The sequence below is a fragment of the Chiloscyllium plagiosum genome, unplaced genomic scaffold (genome assembly GCF_037043375.1).
Source record: "Chiloscyllium plagiosum isolate Xiang-an unplaced genomic scaffold, Cpla_swu_hap1 HiC_scaffold_43, whole genome shotgun sequence".
Lineage (NCBI taxonomy): Eukaryota > Metazoa > Chordata > Chondrichthyes > Orectolobiformes > Hemiscylliidae > Chiloscyllium > Chiloscyllium plagiosum.
In genome coordinates this window covers 43,957,653-43,972,957 of record NW_028270181.1, presented here as the reverse complement: position 1 = coordinate 43,972,957, position 15,305 = coordinate 43,957,653, and positions in this window count along the sequence as shown.

Below are 15,305 nucleotides of genomic sequence, written 5' to 3'. Positions count from 1 at the left end.
AAACCCCAACCATCTGTAAATATGATGGGGAATGACAGGCTGATCCTGTTGGTTGAACCAACATTGTGGGTGCATGGAGATAGAGGTAACAGTAACAAGATACCATTGCCAGCCCCAGCAAAGCTGCACTAATTCTCCTCAGTTATCACCACATCACATCCAGGAAGGTGACTGTAGTGAATTGACACTGGATTCTTTACTTTCAATGTGGATTCCTGCAAGCTTTCGAAAATTAATAACATGCTGTTCATCATTCAGTTCAAAATGTACTGGAAGTTTACAAAGGCAAAATGTCGAGTTAAACTGGGTGTTGTTCAGAAGCTCGGGCGGATTTCGCAGGGCACCTTTAGTAAAATAAACTGTTCAGGCATACACTGGAAATTCAGTGTTCCAGAAGATTTCTTGTGGACAGGTATCTAAATCGAAAGTAACTACAGAGAGTTGTGAACACAGGCCAGATCATACACAAGCCAACCTTCCATCCATTGACTGAATGTACATTTCTTGTTGCCGGAGAAAGCCAGCCAACACCATTAAAGACCCTCCCACCCCGGTTAAACTCTCCTCCAACCTCTTCCGTCAGTTCGGAGATACAAAACCATAAACACACAGAGCACTATGTTCAAGACTAGCTTCTTCCCCATAGTTATTTGCATTCTGAATGGACCTCTCAAAGTTTCAACCTAATGTTGATCTTGCTTCTTGTGCACCTTCCTTGCAGCTATAACTCTGTATCCCTCACTCTGTTCAATCACCCGATGGCTTTTGTGTCTTTCCATGGAATATTCGCGACACTGCAAGCAAAACAAGTTTTTTTTTTCCCCCACAATACAGAGGTAAACGTGACAATATAATAATAAATTATATCAAATCAACTCATGGTTCAGAAAAAATGATAAACAACAGAGATGATGGAAGAGTAACCCTGTCTATCAGCAGAGCCTGTGGAATACCTTGTGAGGCAAGACACATTGCATAGTGTCTGTAGCTGAACAGTGCGAAATGCCTGAGGATGGCTTGCTCAATGTTGGAGGGGTTGCTACAATTTCAAAGGCACTGGCATGGAATGCTGCATCACAGGGAAAGTTGCTGAAATGACAGAGATGCTGCAAAAGCAAAAAGATACCCCGAAAAGTAACAGAGTTTGGGATAATTGCAGTCAGGATCATTGTTGGAGTCAATGGCTCTGGGGGAAGTATTGGTTGAAAAGACAATGGTCCAGCTGGGAGTTGGAGATGGCTTGGAGACATAGAGACTTACAGTACAGAAAATAAAAATGTACTTTGCCCCATAGAATCCATGAAACAATTGCCCCACAATTCTCATCCAGTTTTCCAGCATTAGCTCCATCACCCTGACATTACAAGTGCACATTTAAAGAGTTCTATGCTATCGGGAATCTGCTTCTACTACCCTTACAGGAAGTAAGTTCCACATTGTCACAACACTTCCGGTGGAAAACTGAAAACAAAGGGGAAAACTTATATCCTTCTGTGCTGTCTATGCCCCTTATAACAATATACTTTTAAATGATTCCCCCTATCAATCTCCCCTGCTCCAAGGAAAACAATCCCAGTCCATCCCATCTCCCTTCATACCCAAAACTTTACTACCTTGGAGTCTTCCTGGAAAGTCTCCACCTTCTTTCAGAAAATCAAAATATTGCAACATTCTAGCTGTAGCCTAGCCAATATTTTATACAGTGCCAACATATTGTCCCTGCTCCTAATCTCTATGTCTCGCATTTAAAAGCCAAAAAAATCCCAATACCTTCTCAACGATTTCATCGACCTGTCCTACTACTTTAAGATCTTCATGTGCACCGAGATCCCCCTGATTCAGTATTTCCCAGGTTTCTATATTCATAATGTATCACTTGTGTTTTTTGTCCCGCCAAGTGCATCAGCTCACATTCATGGATTGAATTCCATTTTCCATCAATTTTTGCATTACCAGTGAACTTATCCTGGAAATCCCCTGATGTGCAGAGTTCACAGCATTTCCGAGTACCACCTTTTATCTTTCATTGAACACGTGGCTCTGTAATTTCCATGTTTCCATCTTCAATACATCCCACTGCTCTGACATGGATTTACTTAAAAGTTTCTGCTCTCGGTCTAATCACACCCGATCTTATTCCCACAGTTTAGAACTTTGATTTCCCCCTCATCCTTGTCTTTTTCCAAGTTAATCTTGAGTTATAATTACTGCCTGCAAAATGCTTCCTCACTGAGAGGTCAGCCCAGCTTCATTCCCGAAAAATAAATCCAGGATCACTGTCAAAGTGGGGGAAGGTAAATGAACAGTCTGGGATTAGCCAGGTGAAGCTATGAACTGTGTTGTAGGAAAGAGAGATTTAAAAACCCTCCAGTTTATCCAGCAGACAGCAACAGAAGGATAAGCGGTTCCAACAGCTGCCAATTGTTCCAGAATCAGAGGTAAAGCAGGAACACCCAGGATTAGTGACGGATTATGGGGTGGGGGAGCTATACCATTCAGAATGGCAGAGAACTGGAATCTAATAAATATTATCCAACCTGAACATTCGGGGGGAAGCCATGGGATATCGTCAAGGGTCATTTGACAGAAAATGATTTGCTCTCTCACTGAGAATGGGTCATGGCCCCTATGGGTTTAAGGAATGCTCGGGTTTATTGTATATTTTACAGTCGAGTGGATAGCCACGGTCAGGAAGGAAAGTCATCCTCAGTGTGTAACTCTGTACTCATTCAGGAAAAAAAAAACGACTTGCAGGTGGGACAGGGGAAGCGGAATGAGGAATGTCATGACAAATCCAATGTTTAACAAGTCCGAGGGAACTGGTATTTATTTTTAATTCTATTTCGATCCTATATTTTGGAACCCGAGAATGTACACCTGACCGTTACACTTGTCTGTCCCCATAGGGACACCCTCCATCCACAAACAGCAGGCCCCACGGCAGGTTACAGCTTTGAACCGAGACATGGATGGAACGAGCTGCGAGAGGCAGTGGTGATGGTGGGTAAAATTAAAACATTTAAAAGGCATGGGTATATGAACAGGAAGGATTTAGAAGGATATGGGCCAAATGCTGGTAAATGTGGCTAGGTTAATTTGCGATATCTGGTCAGGATGGAGCAGTTGACAAAGGGGCCGTTTCTGTGCTGCGTGATTCTATAAGAAGAAAATTATTCCTCAAATCTTCATCACTCCCATAATTGGAAAGGTCAATCCGTGCTCCTCAACAGTTACCCAAGCCGACAACGGATTCTGAACATCCAACAGTCACAGCTAACAGAATCTGATACCCACACGGTGTAAAGGAGATTAACCAGCTCAAAACCCTTTTACTGTAGTGCTCCCTAAAGTAGGAAGGAGGAAATGTGCTGCTATCAATACAACTGCACAAACACAGATACACGCAGGAATGTGAGAACACTGGGTTTATGAGATCCACTGCACTGACTGACCAAGATCCATTGCAGTTCTATACTTCTTGACATTTCCAATAACTCCTTCCCTAAAAGTAGCCTCCAGTCTAAGGTGCGACTCAGGAGTTCATAACATTTGACTAAGGGTAGTCATGGAGTAAAGCAATTAAACGACAATAAAATATAAAATGTAACTGTGATATTACAACAACGGATTGGGATAACACTGAATATTACACGCGAACGCAAATCTCTTAATTAACAAGGAAAAACAGGGGCGATCTCATCCACAAATTGTAAATAATTAGAAGCACTTCCCAGGAACACGAATGATGGCAAAAACCATGTCGAAAACTTTCCTGGCTAAGTCAATTGGCCAATGCATTTTAAATGCAGAGTGGTCATCCTTTAATCTTACACATAAAAATGCAAGCATTAAACTCTGCGGTGTTACATTCTCTGCGCGTTTCCATTATATTCTGTGTGATCTCCACTGGGAGATTGGTGTTGCAGCTCTGATGATGACAGCTTTATCATTCCCAGTTGGTAGAAGATGTTTATCACTGAAATTGGTTTGTGACAGGGAAGGTATGACCTCATCGAGGGAAGAATCATAATTGGAAACTGTGTTAATTGTTGTTGGATGCATTCCTCCAATTTGTCAACTCTCTGGAGACAGTTTTTAATCAATCTGCTCAGAGATGTAACACTGCACCGATGGAAAAGACAGAACTTGAAGCCAGGTCCAGCAGCCCAGAGCTGGGGACACTGCCCCTTTACTAGTCCATTCACTGTACATCATGGAGCTCTGTACCAATGCAAATAGGAACTTCAAGGCCGGATCATATCACGTTAAGGATGTGTAGCCGCTGTCTCATTAGAAAACCCAGTAATTGTCGCCACTTTATGAACAGAGAGGCAGCCTGCTGTTGTAATAATGCTGCCTTCACATAAAGAGATTACATTGCTTTCTAGTGGATGGATGTGATTTTGTTTGCTGCATCAACCCTGTTTTCCTCTTCCTGAATGCCCCGCTTACAGCGAAATTTGCTTTCTAATTTGTGTTGGATTTTTGTCCAGCAGCTTGGTGTTGAGGGAATGTACCTCACATTGTCTCCGTGATGTCAGTCATGACCATTTATTGTATGAATCCCTGACATTAGCGAGCCCTCTACCATAGCTCTACCATGGGCTGTCATTACCCATGTCTCAGATAATTCCCATATCCTAGATTACCTGTAGGAATGTAGTTGACCTGTCATTGTACCATGTCCGTCCCATCTCTGTGTTGGAGAAATTCAGGTCCCCTCATTGTCACCCTCCTGCCGTGGCATGGATTTGCTTTTCCCAGTTGCTGATGCAATACCGTTCTGGTATAATCTAGTTCCAAACCAGGCTCAGACGGATCATTTTAGCTCCTCTCAAAGTATTCTTTGTTTTTGTTTGGAATCATCTCATTCTGCCATTTGCTCTTTTGACAATAACCTGAGTGTCCGTTTGCCTTCCTCCTTTCTGGGAGGGGGGTAGCTTAACTCCATTTTATTGGGCCAGATGACCCACACTTTTGAGGACATCTATTTAATAAAATCACTTCCAAACGAAACAGAAATGCCCAGCTTCTCCAAGCTATCAACATAGCTGATATCCACATTCTGGGACAATTCTTTTAAAGATGTGCAGCGTTCACACATCCCTTGGAAAGTTCGGTGCTCAGGTCTATATGTGTCACAATAAGTGCAGCATATCCCCAAGTACTTCAGGGCCCCAATTCAGTTGCTGACATCAGTATTGGCTCAGAAATGTTTGGCAGGTCAGATCATATTGGGAGCACAGATGGAACCTCCATGTCCCAAACCAGAAGCTGAGAAACCAAAGAGAATCTGCCCCGGCCCAGGGAGAAGCGGATAGCATTGAACCACATTGGGAATGGGACGCACTTGGTGCGCTGTACAACAGTGACAGAAATTAACTTGTTTCAGACTGGCAGGTCAATTGGAATGTAAGGGACAGCCTTTGCACTGGCTCGAGTTCACACATAATTGTGGGCTTTCAAGATCGAGACACTGTCACCGGGGAATGTGTCATTCTGCTGGAGTGGTTCCTCTCAAACTGCCACACACAGTGCACCATAATGTGCTATTTGATCTATTTGATCTGTTCCCATCAGCGAGACACTGGGAACACCATTACCTCACTCTGACTTTGTGCCAAATCTACTCAATAGAACCCTACCTCTGTGTAATTGGCAGCTAACATTGTTATCAATCTGGCCAGAAACACCTCACCCTGGTGGAGACATTGTCATGGTGTGGCCTTTTGAAATTGCCCAGGTTCCTTCAGTTCCAACTGTGTCTGCAGGAACAGAGAAATTACAGGCCGTTACAGCAGTTGAAGGGGAGGTGGAGATTTGGAACAATCCGTCATAATTCAGAATCATAGAATACTACAGCTGTTATAGTACTGAACAAACTAATACACACATTGTATTTGTGAGGGCTCTCTGTGCTGATAACCTGGCTAATTTCACAACCTACCTTTCATTAAATTCGCTCTAATTCCCGGTAATTCCCCATTTTATTTCCCTGAGTTAACCAGACGATGCTAAAAATGGAGAATGCAAATGTCAGTGTTGGACAGATTGTGGCACAAACCCTATTTCCTCATTGACAATTGGTTCCTTTGCCAGGCATCACCAGTCCGTCCTTACCTTTCACCATGATCAATGTAACCTGTCAGTTTCCCTTGTTGAACACACTGTCAGATAGAGCCAGGGACTTGGAGACAGATGACAGCACGGAAAGCAGCCACACGGCGTTTCGGGTTTGTCTCAGTGAAGCCCCATCAACGTTGTACCTGAAGGATGCTTGAACCAGCTTAGATCAGAGGGTCTAACACTCTCCTCACTGAGTTTATCCAGACACGCAAATGCAGCACGATTCCTATCATCCATTTTATCCCCATCACAAACACTCTCTCCATCGATCAATCTTTTTCCTTCAAAAATATTCTCTCAAATTGAGCAAGGTACAACCTTCCCTGAGAAACCCATGCTGACTCTCCTGGATTAATCACTCCCTGTTGAAGTAACCATTTAGAGAATCTCTCAGAGTTTTGCCAGCTCTGGAAGTGGAACAGCAGCTGGTATCCCATTCTAAAATGTTTGGAAAACTTCTGACAGATGGATCTCATTGACTTCATCTCGGGGTTTTCCATTGAACATCACATCAAAGGTGCCACCGTGCGATGGCTGAGAACTGAACCCATACCAACTGCTTGGAAGGCAGCCATGCTGCCCACTATACGCCATCCCCCTGCCAGCTGGGTGCTCGCTATTCTCAAACACACTTAACAACACCGACATCATCACCAATTGAATTAAAATAAAAACAGAAATAGCTGGCGAAGCTCAACAAGTCTGGCAGCATCAGCATCAGAATCCCTCAGCTCTGAAGGAGAATCACTGGACTTAAAAAGTTCCCTCTGCTTTCTCCCCACAGATCCTGCTGGGCCTGCTGAGTTTCTCCAACAATCTCCATGTTGGGGTTCAGCTCTCCGGGATCTGCAGGACTGTGTTTGTAATCCCAGAGACGTTGACCCACGGAAGGGGATATTGGGTCAGGTGAGGTCTACCTCATTCATTGGGGCAGATGTCAAGGAGCATCTTAAACCGGAGAGGGATCGGGGGGAATTGGAGCCGTTTATAGAGAGAGTACAGAAGGTAAGACCGCTCAGCTCAAAGCACGGCACTTAATGCTGCCCCGATTATACTATTGAAGATGGCAGAGGGGCAGATGAGCTGAGACAGGGTGGGAGCTGGGCGATATTGATGATGTGGAAGGTCAGTGTGTGCATCTGATCACATTCTGTCAGTCTGACTAATAGCAGTCATTCCTGGCACTGGATTCACTGAGGGGGTCAAGGGTCAGTGAACAGAGCGGACTGTCCCTGTTATTCTGTTCCTGACTCTCCAGCTCCCGCTCTGTTAGTGACCTTTGTTAGTCTCCTGGGAAATGTTCATTTTCTAATACTGTCCGGTCTAAGGAATATCATTCCTAAATAACTCCTGTCCGAGGTAATAATGATCAATATGTCTGTGTCTCCTCCTCTGTTCTGTACATGTCATTGTTCAGGACTGTGGGCACATTTATTCACAGACATTGAGGATATTATGAAACAAACCAAACCCCCCAAACATATATTAAGAAAATGGCCCAGGCCTTTTTAAAGAAAAAAAATTCTCTAAAAGGTAAGTGTAAGGCATTGTAATTCAATTGTTCGAACTGCCAGGCTTGAAGCAAAACACACTTTACTCCACATTATCGATAAAATACAAACAAAAGAAAGAAATATTGGAATACCCTAACTCTATTGGAAACCTAACTGGCTGACAGATTATTTAATTACTGACCAGCAACTTTTCCAATTTAGTAACACTCCATAAAACACAGGCTTGGCAAAGGTGAATCCAGTGAAATAGATTGTCTCACATTGAATTCTGGACAAGGATTGTAACCGATTTGCTCAAAATTACATCTACTTTCATTGTTCATGGAACAGGGCAATATGTTGCTTGAGGGGACAGCTCAGATCTCTCTGTAGTTTCATGTTGACCTGTCTGTAGAAAGGATGACAGATCCGTAACAAGTGATCTCTTCCTGAATCTCACCAATCTCCAGATGGAATTCCATTTCACAGGTTTTTGGCCAACTGACCAGATGGTGAACATTTCCCCGCAGTATACAGGTAACTCTCCCAAAAGCAGTGATTAATGTTTTAACGTCTGCAGTTGAATATAGTCCAACCAATTCTAGATCAGTGAGATATTCCAGGAAATCAGGTGACCAATACTGGAGCCTGAGGATAAATCAATAAACGACAGAATTCTATCACGGGACTCGAAACACTATGCCTTCTCCCCACAAGTGGGTCAGACTGATATTACCTCTTCCAGATTTCACTCATGATAGTCTCTGTAACAGCCTGCAGACCATAAACAACCATTACCTCTTCCAGATTTCATTCCTGATACTCTCTGGAACATCATGCAGATTACAAACAACTATTATTCTCTTTTCAGTTTCATTCCTGCATGTCCCTGGAACACCGTGCTGATCATAAACAACTATTACCACTTGCAGATTTCATTCCAGCTTGTTTCTGTAAATTACCGCAGATTATAAACAACTATCAACTCTTCCAGATTTGTTTCCAACATGCACATACTTCCTCTCTCTCACATGCAATCTCTCTCTCTTGCACCCACTGTCTTTTGCTATCTCTCTCACACACTCTATCTCTCTTGCATGTGCACATGCTCACACTCTCTCATGCACACACACAAACCTTCTCCTGTTCACACATGCACTCTGTTTCTCCTGTACAGGGACACTCTCTTACAAGGATGCACTCTCTCACACGCACACACTCTCTCGTGCACTCTTGCTCGCATACACTCTCTTTCTCTGTCACCTGTGCAGTGTCTTTCACTCATACAGGCACACAATCGCTCTCTGTCACATGCTCTCCCTTGCACACACTCTTTCGCACACGCTCATTCTCTCTCATGCACTCAGACACTCTTTCCCTTGTGTATGCATGCTCTCTGTCTCTCTCGCACAGGGATACTCTCTTACAAAGACACACTCTTCCTCTCACATGCGCACACTCTCTTGAGCACACTCTTGCCCTTGTTTGCACACTGTCTTTCACCTACACACAGTCTCTTTCTCTAATGCAGGTACACACACACTCTCTTTGTCACATGCTCTCTTTCGCACACATTCTCTCACATGCTTTCTCTAGCACACTTTCTCGAAGACACACTCCCTTGAGTGCACCCACACAACCTTTCTGACATACACACGCACTCTCTCACATATGCACACTCCTGCTTTCATACATACACTCTCTTTTGCACACGCACAGAATGTCTCGGTCATGAACACACTCTTCCCCTTGCACACATGTGTACTCTCTCTCTCTCACGCACACCCACTTCCTCTCGCCTTCGCGCACTCTCTCTTACATTTGCGCACACTCTCTCTCACATTCGCGTCAACTCTCTCTCTCTCCCGTTGACATAAACTATCTCTCTTGTGTTTGCACACACTTTCTCTCTCTCTCTTGCATTTGCACACTCTCTCTAGCTTTCGCACAAAATCTTTCTCATGTTCACGTACTCTCTCTCTCTCTCTCTCTCTCATGTTTGTGTACAGTATAAACCAGTATACTTGTTTGAGGTGGCGATTTCTACAGGAGGGCCCTGTATGACCTGCCTCCCTCTCTTACCTTTCCTGGAGGTCCCCCATCTCGCTGACTGAATCTTTGGTTTATCTCCCTCCCTGCAACTGTCATCCATCACACCCCGTAGCTCCTGTAAATTCCTCATTCCCTCTAACGGTCGCTCCAACCTACAAAGGTAGGCAATCTGATATGATTTGCAACAAGACATACTTTGTAGAAACATCATTCCCAGTACTATGGAAACTATCCCTAATCTCCCAAGTCCAACAAGAAGAGGACATCATTCTCCCAAAGGCCATTACTGCACTTGAACAATCCACACACCGAGAAAATAGCCCAGTCTTGCTGCTCGAAAAACACTGCCCTCGGATAACTTGGTACCTGTGTTTTATTTTTTAAAATTAATCAAGAGAGATCTCAATAAAGCATATGCACAAAAGCCCCATTCAATTCATTATTGTAGATTTAAAAAGAGGTGTAAGGAAGGATTTTTCAAACAAAGTGAGCAGTTCCCCTGCAGTGAGTTTTCTCCACAGCTGTGAATTTCACTGTTTGTTTTTCTGAGACTGAACTCCATGTCACTGCAGGGTCAAACAGTGATGCAGGATCACTGCAGGGTCACAAGGGCTGTGCATGGTCACTGCTGGGTCACACGGCTGTGCATTGTCACTGCTGGGTCAGATGGCTGTGCAGGGTCACTGCTGGGACACACGGCTGTGCAAGGTCACTGCGGGGTCAGACAGTAGTACAGGGTCACTGCTGGGTCACATGGCTGTCCAGGGTCACTGCTGGGTCACATGGCTGTGCAGGGTCACATGGCTGTGCAGGGTCACTGCTGGGACACACGGCTGTACAGGGTCTCTGCAGGGTCAGGTGGCTGTGCAGGGTCACTGCTGGGTCACACGGCTGTATAGGGTCACTACTGGGTCACACGACTGTGCAGGGTCACTGCAGGGTCAGATGGCTGTGCATGGTCACTGCTGGGTCAGGTGGCTGTGCAGGGTCACTGCTGGGTCACACGGCTGTGCAGGGTCACTGCGGGGTCAGACAGTGGTGCAGGATCACTGCTGGATCACATGGCTGTGCAGGATCACTACTGGGTCACATGGCTGTGCAGGGTCACTGCGGGGACAGACAGTGGTGAAGGGTCACTGTTGAGTCGCAGGTGCTGTGCAATGTTACCTGTATGCTTCTATCTCAGTGTTTCTAATCTGTACATCCTTGCTTACTATGATCTGCCTGTTTTGCTCATAAACAAAGATTTTTCGATGTAATTTGGTGCACATGACAATAAATAAATCAAATCAAATCAAATCAATTCAAATTAAGCTTTTCAAAAAAGGCAATAAAGCTAGAACAGGAATAACAGACCAGTGTGTGTTATATCAGTGTCAGAGAAGCTGTTCGAGAAAATTTCAAAGTAGGGAATTAATCTCAATTTCAAGAGACACGGTTTGATCATGGAGAGTCAGCACAGCTTTGTCAGAGTAGGGCCATGCCAAACCAATCTGATCATGGAGAGTCAGCACAGCTTTGTCAGAGTAGGGTCATACCAAACCAATCTGATCATGGAGAGTCAGCACAGCTTTGTCAGAGTAGGGTCATACCAAACCAATCTGATCATGGAGAGTCAACACAGCTTTGTCAGAGTAGGGTCATACCAAACCAATCTGATCATGGAGAGTCAGCACAGCTTTGTCAGAGTAGGACCATGCCAAACCAATCTGATCATGGAGAGTCAGCACAGCTTTGTCAGAGTCGGGTCATGCCAAACCAATCTGATCATGGAGAGTCAGCACAGCTTTGTCAGAGTAGGGCCATGCCAAACCAATCTGATCATGGAGAGTCAGCACAGCTTTCTCAGAGTAGGGTCATACCAAACCAATCTGATCATGGAGAGTCAGCACAGCTTTGTCAGAGTAGGGCCATGCCAAACCAATCTGGTGGAACTTTTGAGGAGGTGACCAGGTGTGTAGATGAGAGTAGGCCAATTGCTGTCGGTTGCATGGATTTCAGAAAAGCCTTTGACCAGGACTCACATGGGAGATAACGAAGGTAAAAACACGTGGCATCCGGAGTAACTTGGCAACTTGGCTCTAAAATGGGTTCAGTCAGTGAAAACAGAGGGTGTTGATGGAAGGCTGTTTGGATAATTGGAAGTTGGTGTCCAATGGTGTTCCACAGCTCTCAGGGCTGGGTGACTCATTGTTTGTGATAATCACAGATGACATTGATAAAGGTGTATGTTTGTGTGGGGAGGGGGTGGGATCACTCAGGGCGTGCAGGGTAGGTATGGTGGTGTGGGGGTAGGTACAAGGGGAGTTTGGTGATGATACATACGTTTGCATATTACACAAATATTGACCGAGTAGTTGGCAGTGAGAGAAATAGTCATCGGTTACAGATAGATCCAGACAGATTGGTCAGACGGGCAAATCAGTGGCAGATGAAATTTAACCCTGATAAATGTGAGGTGATGCACTTTGGCAGAAGTCACAAGACAAGGCAACACTCAATAAATGGCAGAACACCAGGACACTTAGAGGAACAGAAAGATCTTGAGGTGATTGTTAACAGATCCCTGAAGGCGGCAGGACAGGTTAATAGGGTAAAGAAGGCAGACAGGAACATGCCCTTCCCAATAGAGTCATCGATTATAATAGAGCAGGGAGGTCCTGCTTTGTTTGGGTCACAGTCTGAGTATTGTGTACAGTCCTAGTCACTGCACGATGGGAAGGATGTGATTGTAAGGGAGGGAGTGCAAAGGAGATTCAGCAGAATGTTGCTTGAGCTGTAGCAATGTCGCTGTGAAGAGAGAGGCTGGATAAGCTCAGGCTGCTTTCTTTAGAGCAGTGATTGGGGTGTATAGGACTGAGAGGTGTGGACAGGGTGAATAGAAAACAGATGCTCCCCTTGTTCATTAGCAGATAATAAGGTGGCATTATTTTAAGCTGGAAGACAGGAAGTTTCGAGGGGACATGAGGAAAGATCTTCCCACCCAGAGGATGGTAGGGGCCTGCATTGCACTGCCTGGGAAGATGGTTGAGATGGGAAACTTCACAACCTTGAAAACACACTTGGATTAACAGTTGAACCGTCATAACGTTCAAGGCTATGATCCAAGTGATGGAAAGTGGAAGTGATGTGAATTTAGCGTAATATAATGTGAATTTAGCTCAAGGCCCTCTCCTGTTCTATGTGATTCTGTCATTCAATGATTCTGAAGGGAAGAATCTGAATTGGCTTCGGGTTTTTTGTATTTGTTTTGAAAAAGATATCACCTCTTGTAATTTCTACCGGTTGCTTCGATCAGCATCAGTTTTTGTATTAGATCACGGGTAAAATTTCCCAATTGAGTTGGATAACTGAATGAACAAGGGAAGCAGTGGTGTAACAGTGTGCAGTAGAAGAGATCGCAAGGAGCTTTACAACATGAGGTACTAAATGATTGAGTCGCCTCAGCAAAATGAAGGGAATCAGCGGGGGAAAAATATCAAAAATAATTTAGATCTTGATGGGACTGATAGTGTTTGAAATAATACAAATCTTGTTGTTTGAAGATAATTTGCAATTAATATTTAAGACACAATGGGAAAAGATTAATCCAGTCTTTGGGGTATTCAGGAGAGACCTAAATCTCACGGGTATCACATCATTAAAATAAACATGTTGTCGTAATCTGTTTGTTCAAAATGAAGATGTGATCACAGTTTCCCGGTGGAGATACCACACAACATAAAATAAAGACTGTGGAACTGTGTCAGCCCCAATACCCAGAGAATTCTCCAATTCCGACAGATTGCCAGCACCAGGAAAGGAGAGGTTGTTCCACAAGCAACAAAATGCATCTTCCAAGGCAAATGGTCAGAAAAGTATACTACACTATCCTTGCCTGTGTTGGTATTCCTGGTAAGTCTTGGGACAATGTAAGTTGTATTAAATCATATTTATTGCATTAAATCAGACTTATTTCCACACTATTAATGGTAATTATTTTATTTCTATTTAGCAAAGAAAATCCCAATGCCAGACAATAGTATACTCACTGACTGAGTTTTGAGTGAATAGTTTGTCATTTATGAGGCTCATCAGTAATGTGCAGCATTGTCTCTTCCTCCTTACAGTGCAGAATGGGTTTGCACTGAGGCCACAATGATGGAGTTTGGCTGAGTACTGACTCTCGCTGGCCAAGAAATTGTTTAGCAAGACAAATTTCTCTCTTTCTCTCTCTATCTCTCTCTCTCTCTGTGGTAGTTCGGTCAGAGGGGTTTGTAACTACCCATCTCTCAGTGCCACCTGGTGTTTCCCATTCCCTGATGTGAAGGGATTTTGTTGGTAGATCTTGCTCAGACAGATGGCTCCGATGGGAGCACAGGGACAACGTGGGCAAGAGGTGAGTTGGGCAGGTCATTATGGAGTGATAAGCGAGGGTCAGCATGGATGGCTTTGACTATTCTGTGTGTTGCCTGTGAGCAGACATATGGGAGTGTGATGTTTGTGAGGACAGATCACTGGGAGACTGTGATCACTGTGTACAGTGTTCCAATGATGATGTGTGTTGTTGAATTATTTGATTGACAAAGGACGTGTGAGTTGGGCCATTTGTAAAAAGATGTACAGTACAGTCGTGCAGGCTTTAATAGGATTGTGTAAGGTTCACCGAGCATGTGTTAGTGCCATTGTGACCAGAGGTTAGTACAATGCAGAAGACTGAGTTAGGCACTAGCTTTCTGTAATGGGCTCTCTTGAAATATTTTATTCTTATCTTGGAGTTCAGTTTTCACTACCCTAGAGGATCCTACTCATTGGTGTGGGGTGCTGTCTGAACACTAATCCAATGTTGCGTATGACAGATACATTTTACCCATGATTCACTGGGCACTGGATGAGGACAGTACGAGTTCCTTGTGTGATACCAATGTGCACAGTTAACATTTCCAAACGAATGCTGTGGTGTCATTCCTCTCCTGAGAAAAGAAAATCTTTTGTCCATACCGCGTGGGCACAGTGCATTATCCAGTGATTTAATGGAATTATCAGTGAGTTTGCTGATGACCTTATAATAGGTGGTATCATGGACAGTGAGGAAGGTGATCAGAAATTGCAGCAGCACCTTGATCAGCTGGGGAAGTGGGCCGATAAATGGCACATGAAGTCAAAAATAGATGTGTGAGGTCTTAAGGAGTGTCGTGGAAAAGAGGAATCTTGCATTTCAGGTTCACCGTTCTCCGAAAGTGGAGGCAGAGGTAGACAGGGCAGGGAAGCAGGCTTTTGGCACTCTGGCCTTCATCAATCACAGCACTGAGAAGTTGGGAAGTTACGTGAAAGTTATTCAGAAGGTTGGTGAGGCTGCACTTGGAATGTTGCGTTCAGTTTTGGTCACTGTGTTATTGGAAGGATGTTAGTGAACTGGAAAGAGTGCAGAAGAAATTTACAAGGATGTTGCCTGGACTCAATGGTCTGAGTTGGGGGAGAGGTTGGACTGTCTCGGACATTTTTCTTCAGAGCGTAGGAGACTGAGGAGGGGGAGAGATCTTATAGAGGAGCATAAGATCATGAGAGGCATGGACAGGGTGAATGCACTCAATCCTTTTCCTTGGGTTGAGGAATCGAGGACTGAAGGGCATCAGTTTAAGGTCAGAGGGGAAA